Raw genomic sequence first — 6,000 nt, forward strand, 5'->3', positions numbered from 1 at the left:
GTTATAACACATGGATTCGGTCTATTGTAGCAACACGCTGTTGTGTGTGTTGTTTTTTTAAATAAATTATTTCTCGTTAACTTGTTTGAAATTGTTTTCTCGTTGGACGAATACAACCGAATTTTTCAGAAGTGGCAGGATGCCAACTGAATGGAAATTCCTGGAGGAAATTTCACCGGATATGTTTTATTAACCTTACTTTCAAAGAAAAGAAAGGTATTATTCTTGCACAGGCAATATCTTACGTCTTTTAGAAAGTAGAAAGTTTGCTTTGTACAGCTGTAAGGCTTGCTGCAACAACAAGACTTTTCATAATAAAATTAGGCTATATATAACGCACTCCAGGAAGTTTTCTCTTGAATAAAAGTGTGTAAAGTAAATCTTTATTATTAAAATCCCCAAGAATTTCTCGTTTAAAATGTGTTTAAGGTCATATATTTGTATTTAAGTCACAGTTTTAAAGTATTTAAAATCACTTTCTAGCTATTAATGATGGCTTAAGTAAATGCACCAGCAAATGTAAATTGTAAATTTTTTTCCTTTTGGATTAATGATAAAATGATTAAAAAGTAATTTTATTGGCAGTTTTCTTGTAAAAATAACATTTTTTCCTTGTGATTTTTTACAGGAAACTGGTTTCGTTCGAATTAATTTTATGTAGACCAAGCTCATTTAATTAAAAATTCAAAAAATAAATGTATGAATACACGCTTAACTTATAAATAATAATAAGTTAAAACAATCATTTCACATCATTAAATATATTCTTAAACATGATTCAAAAGGATAATTTTTTCATCCTTGATTTGTAAAAAATACAGAATATTTACATTGTGATCTGCATGACTATTTATTGAGGTTGAGTCGAAGGCATGCATTTTGTCATTGTATTTTATTAAAATACGTGTCTGATTTTTTCTTTTTTAAATTGATATCATTTACATTATAAACACTAATTTATTCGTTTAATCGAAACAATAACATGCCAGAAATGTAAATATATTGTGAGGGATGCTTTAAAAGCGGTATCTTTGAAGACTTGAAAAGGTCGTATTATTTTCTTATTTATGAAGATATGTGCCAGATTTTATAGTTATAAGTAAGAAAACTTTTTTACATCGAATTACAAAGGAACAACCCTAGCATGCAATAAATAGATGAGATATTTGAAACTATAAAACATCCAAGGAATAAAGATATTTATGAATTAAAAATGTAAGCATTGAATATACTTTATTCAATGCTTACATTTTATACTTTAACTAAGTATAAATGCTTCTAAAAATTTTATACTTTAACTAAGTATAAATGCTTCTAAAAATTTTATACTTTAACTAAGTATAAATGCTTCTAAAAATAGCTATCGTACCTTATGATTTTGTATAGAACACATTGTTTATGAGATGTATCGGTAAAATTAATCAGTAAACAATATTATGAATTGTCGAACTTAAAAGCTGGATGAATGAAAGCCGTGTCATACGTAACAATGCTCTGTGGACGTAAATTAGGTCGCGTTTGACAGATCTAAGAGGGGTGAAGTAAAATTGTCGTAAACGGAAAACAAATTGACTATTTTGTTGTGGATATTAAATTACTTCACTGGACGTAAGTGTTGTAAGTATTGTTTTTCTAGAAGAGCTACTGGTTTAACGTCAGTGAACGCTAAATGCATGTCTTAAGACTTAAAAAAATAAAAAATACTCTTTAATAGAAATAAATGAATAGATTTCTTTTATAAAGAGCTACTAGATTAAAATAAGCGTCATCCTAATTGTTTAATCAACGTTAATCGCGATGATCGAGATGATAGTATTAAATGGGTTATTCTTCATTACGTTTAACGCTACAGCAAATATCTGGTTAAGATTTGGACCAAAAACGTGTTCAATAATAGAACATGTTTGAAAGAAACATTGCTCATTAAGATGAAGAAGATTACGTAAAAAGTTTAAAGATGCTTTTAGTTTTTAACATAAGCGAATGATCTAAATTTAGATAGGCTACTGATATAATGGGTTATACAAATTGTTAATTTTTTAAAAAATTAAATCAATTTAAAATTATGTTCATCTTAAATATGATATAAAAATTATGCAATTGATTATTATATAATACTAGAACCCTCTTGTTTAGCTTTGGCGACTCAATTCAATGTTTCATGCCGCTTCTCAACAATCCCTACTTCTCTGTTGCAATTCATAATTACATATAATTGTAAATATATTTCTTTAAATTTAACAAAGAATAATCGACGGTACTGTAAAAGCAGAGTAAATTAATAATGATGATAATAAACTTTTTAAAAATATGCAAACAGCATTTAAATTAACCGACAAGGTTTGAAATTGGATGATGTTCTACGAATTGAGGGTCGAATTTTTAATATCTCGTAGCGCCTAAAATTTACTTTATCGATATTTAAGATTTCTCTACTAAAAATTACTCATGTCCCGTTTGGACAGTACCAATTTGTTTTTCTTTAAGAAATCAACTTCTTAGTGGCGCGTTATCTTATGACAAAAAAGGGCAATTGACTTTATAAAAAGATTTCCCATAAAACATTTCCCGATGAAAAATGTCTGAAATCAACATTGGGGGCCCCCCTAATTCAAATTCGCTTGGACCCATGAAGCATCGCGCCACTATTGCTAATCTATCCAAACATGTCCTGTCAGTGATATATATCAAGCAATATAATTTAATACATAAAAAGATATATAAATTATGTAGCAGAACAAAACAACAAAGCAGTTATATATTAAACGATAACATATATTATACAAAACAACCTAGGCACGTATATTGTTTGTATGCTATATTATTATGCATTTTTCTTTTCTCACTTTATATATATACTCACAAAGTGCAATATATAATATATAAATAAATATAATTTTTAGCTGTAAATTATTTATATTCTTTTTATTTTGAATATTTATACTTCTAATTACTCTAAATAAATAAATATTTAAAATAAACAAACTTACCCCCTGGAGGACTGAAGGAAATTATAATAATAATCCACTTCTCTACCGAATTCACTTAATGATATTTTGACATCAGCACACCCAGTTTTCGATGTTCTCGTAAAGGGCGTTGGTCAGACAAAACTAGAATGTAATTAGAACAGGCAGCAGTTTGATGGGTTTTGACTCCCGATATTTTCATATTGAAACTGGAACAGGAAGTCTGTTTGGAAAATATAAAAGTCTACCCTCATTAATTAATATACCGTTTCTCCATTTTTGAACTTTTAATATATTCCAATTCTTTGTTATTCTTTTCAACTAGAAAAAGTAAATTGATATCTAGCGTGAAAGATGATAGATATATATTTTTTAATGATGATTAATTTATCAATTTTATATTTTAATATAGAAATTACAGAAAAGATTTATTATAATTTAAGAAATTTTATGACTTTTTATGACCTTGTATTTAATTATACAGATTTAAATTAGTTTTAATAATTGAATTAATAAAAAGATTTAAATGAATTTTTATTCTTTATCTATCTCTTTGTCCGTTTTAACATTATAAAATGGCATTTAAAAAACATCTTGTTAGGTTAAAAGGACACGACAAACTACTTTTTCGCTCGTTCTGATTTTTATGAACTGTGCTGACCATAGTTTCCAATACCACGCTCAAGTTAGTGCGATTTAGTCATACAGCGATACTATCAATGATCATAACTTATGATTAAAAAAATCAGCAAAAAAAAAGTATGCAAAATTTTGATCACATCTCGGAATAAACAGATCTGATTTATGAATGTCTTCAATCTTTAAAATCATTACATTTATTATGTGGTTCACTTAGAATAGGAATTGAGCTAGCCTTAGGATACTATCAAATTAACCAAGGTTATTCTTTAAATAATTTATGCATGATATATTAATAATGAATACCAATAAAATACGAAATCAACAATTTCACGCATGATTTAACACACGTAAAATATAAAATAAAACAAGTTAGCCTATATAAATACATTTATACTTTTTTCCTAAATTATAAAGATTGTGGATTAATTACTCGTATGTATTTGATATATATGAGAAATTTTATAAAGTTTTATATCTATTTATAATACAGCCCAACTTCCAATAATGGTCACCCCTAAACAGCAACCTTTTTTCAACAAAACTGCGTACAACCTCCAGACAACGGACACCTCCCAACAACGGCCATCTTTATGTCCCCGTATTTGTATACATATACCGAAATGTACAGTACATGTACTATACATGTACACGTGAGATTTCATATTACTGTATTTCTGGTCTGGTAGTAATAATTAATAAAACGTTTTTAATAGCATTTTCTTAAGTTTATGTTTAGAAACAGAAGTAAAATATTCTTTAAGTTGAATAACATTATCAAAATATATACTAATAAGAATATATTTAAACGTAAATTAGCTTATTACATTCGCAAGGTACATGAATTTTAATAATCAAAAATTACAACTGTCAATAAAGAAAACAACATAATAATAGTAGTAACAGATAAGAATACGAGCTTTGAGCTTTAGCTTCAAGGATATAGTGAATAATTTACAATTTAAGAATATTTGTATATATACAAGTAAATTATAAGTTAAAATTCGGTGGTATCGTTTTTAACTTTAAATACAGTAATTTTTTGGTTGAAAGTCTAATTAAAATATTCATACAGAGAGAGTTAATCAAGAACTAGCAGTATGTGCTCACAAGTCATCACTGCTCGTGCTTTTGAAGGACTGGGAGATGGGTGAGGTTGAGTTGGGAGAGGGTGTATATACATGTTAATTATATATACAGTGTGTAATATCCTCTATAAGCCGAATTGTACGTACCTGAGAGGTTTCTCTGATAAAATTGTAATGTTTTATAATTTTATCGTCCAATATCACCTATATAAGTATAATTCGAGAGAAAAAACACACTTAACACTAAAGAGGGATCGTAAATTACACTTCAATCCGAAATACATATGTCATGTTTTTCTGAAAAGAAAAAAATAAAGATATTTGATCACTTATAACTGGAATTTTTCCAGTGACCAGTGACCAGAGAGACCTCTATGGCCCATACATTTCGGCTTATAGAGGATATTACATATTAATATTGCGGTTTCCCATTGAGAAGTTTATATGAACAGTACATGTGTACAATTAGTGACCCGGTATTTACAATAATGAAGCTGAAAAACTCAAAAACTTGCTCGTGCTTAAACTAAGAAGGGCGAGCTTCAGAGGTGGTTGGGAGTGGAGACCCCTGCAGTATTTTTTCTAGGTATCGAAGAATATTCATGCGAAATCTGGTACAGATACATTAAATGATATAGAACCCTTTATCTAACATACATACATATTTTGACTTATATATACGTATTAAATGTTTAGAATTGATGACATAGACTGGGTGCTTGCCTATTCACGACGTCCTTTCTCTAATTATGTGACAAAATCTAGATTTATTCGATAAAAAACTTTATCAAAATTACGAAATTTGTAAAGATTATTAACATTTATTATTTCTTATAGGTCATTTGGGTCTCTTCTAGCGAAGCCATTTATAACCACTGCCTATTTTGGCGGCCCATCAAATGCTGTAAAGTTCGATCAAGATCAGTAAAGTTTTCAAAGGATTTCTAAACTGCTAAGATTTTAAATCAGTAACTGAGAAAATATTAAATTTATGTCTTTTGAACAAATATTTTATTACTAGGCCTAATATTAACGATGTTAATTTTTCGTTTTCATTGATTTAATAAGTATACGAAGAGTTTTTTGAAGAAATTTCTATTTTAAGCATCCGAATATTAAAGAATTTCAATGATATATTTTAAGTTATCCAGCTATAAATAAATACCAAGATATTAATATTATAAGTTATGTATGAGTCTATACATATACAAACACAGACAACTTAATAAATTTAGTATTTAGAATTTAGAATTTTAAAGTTATTATAACATAATTCCTTGAAGAACTATTTTAAAGTCCAAGTA

General features: G+C 27.9%; 1 protein-coding gene across 1 annotated transcript in view; it reads right to left on the reverse strand.

The window, feature by feature from the left end:
• The window catches only part of LOC111632093 (espin-like), a 35,248-nt gene extending 31,968 nt beyond the window's left edge, over nucleotides 1–3,280 (reverse strand). The window contains exon 1 of the mRNA XM_023376459.1: nucleotides 2,991–3,280. The gene's annotated coding sequence lies outside the window, so the exon portion shown is untranslated. The remainder of the gene's footprint in view (nucleotides 1–2,990) is intronic.
• Between the last annotated feature and the right edge of the window lie 2,720 nt (nucleotides 3,281–6,000).

This window comes from Centruroides sculpturatus, unplaced genomic scaffold (genome assembly GCF_000671375.1).
Source record: "Centruroides sculpturatus isolate CEXI.00-Female unplaced genomic scaffold, Cexi_2.0 scaffold748, whole genome shotgun sequence".
Taxonomy (NCBI): Eukaryota; Metazoa; Arthropoda; class Arachnida; order Scorpiones; family Buthidae; genus Centruroides; species Centruroides sculpturatus.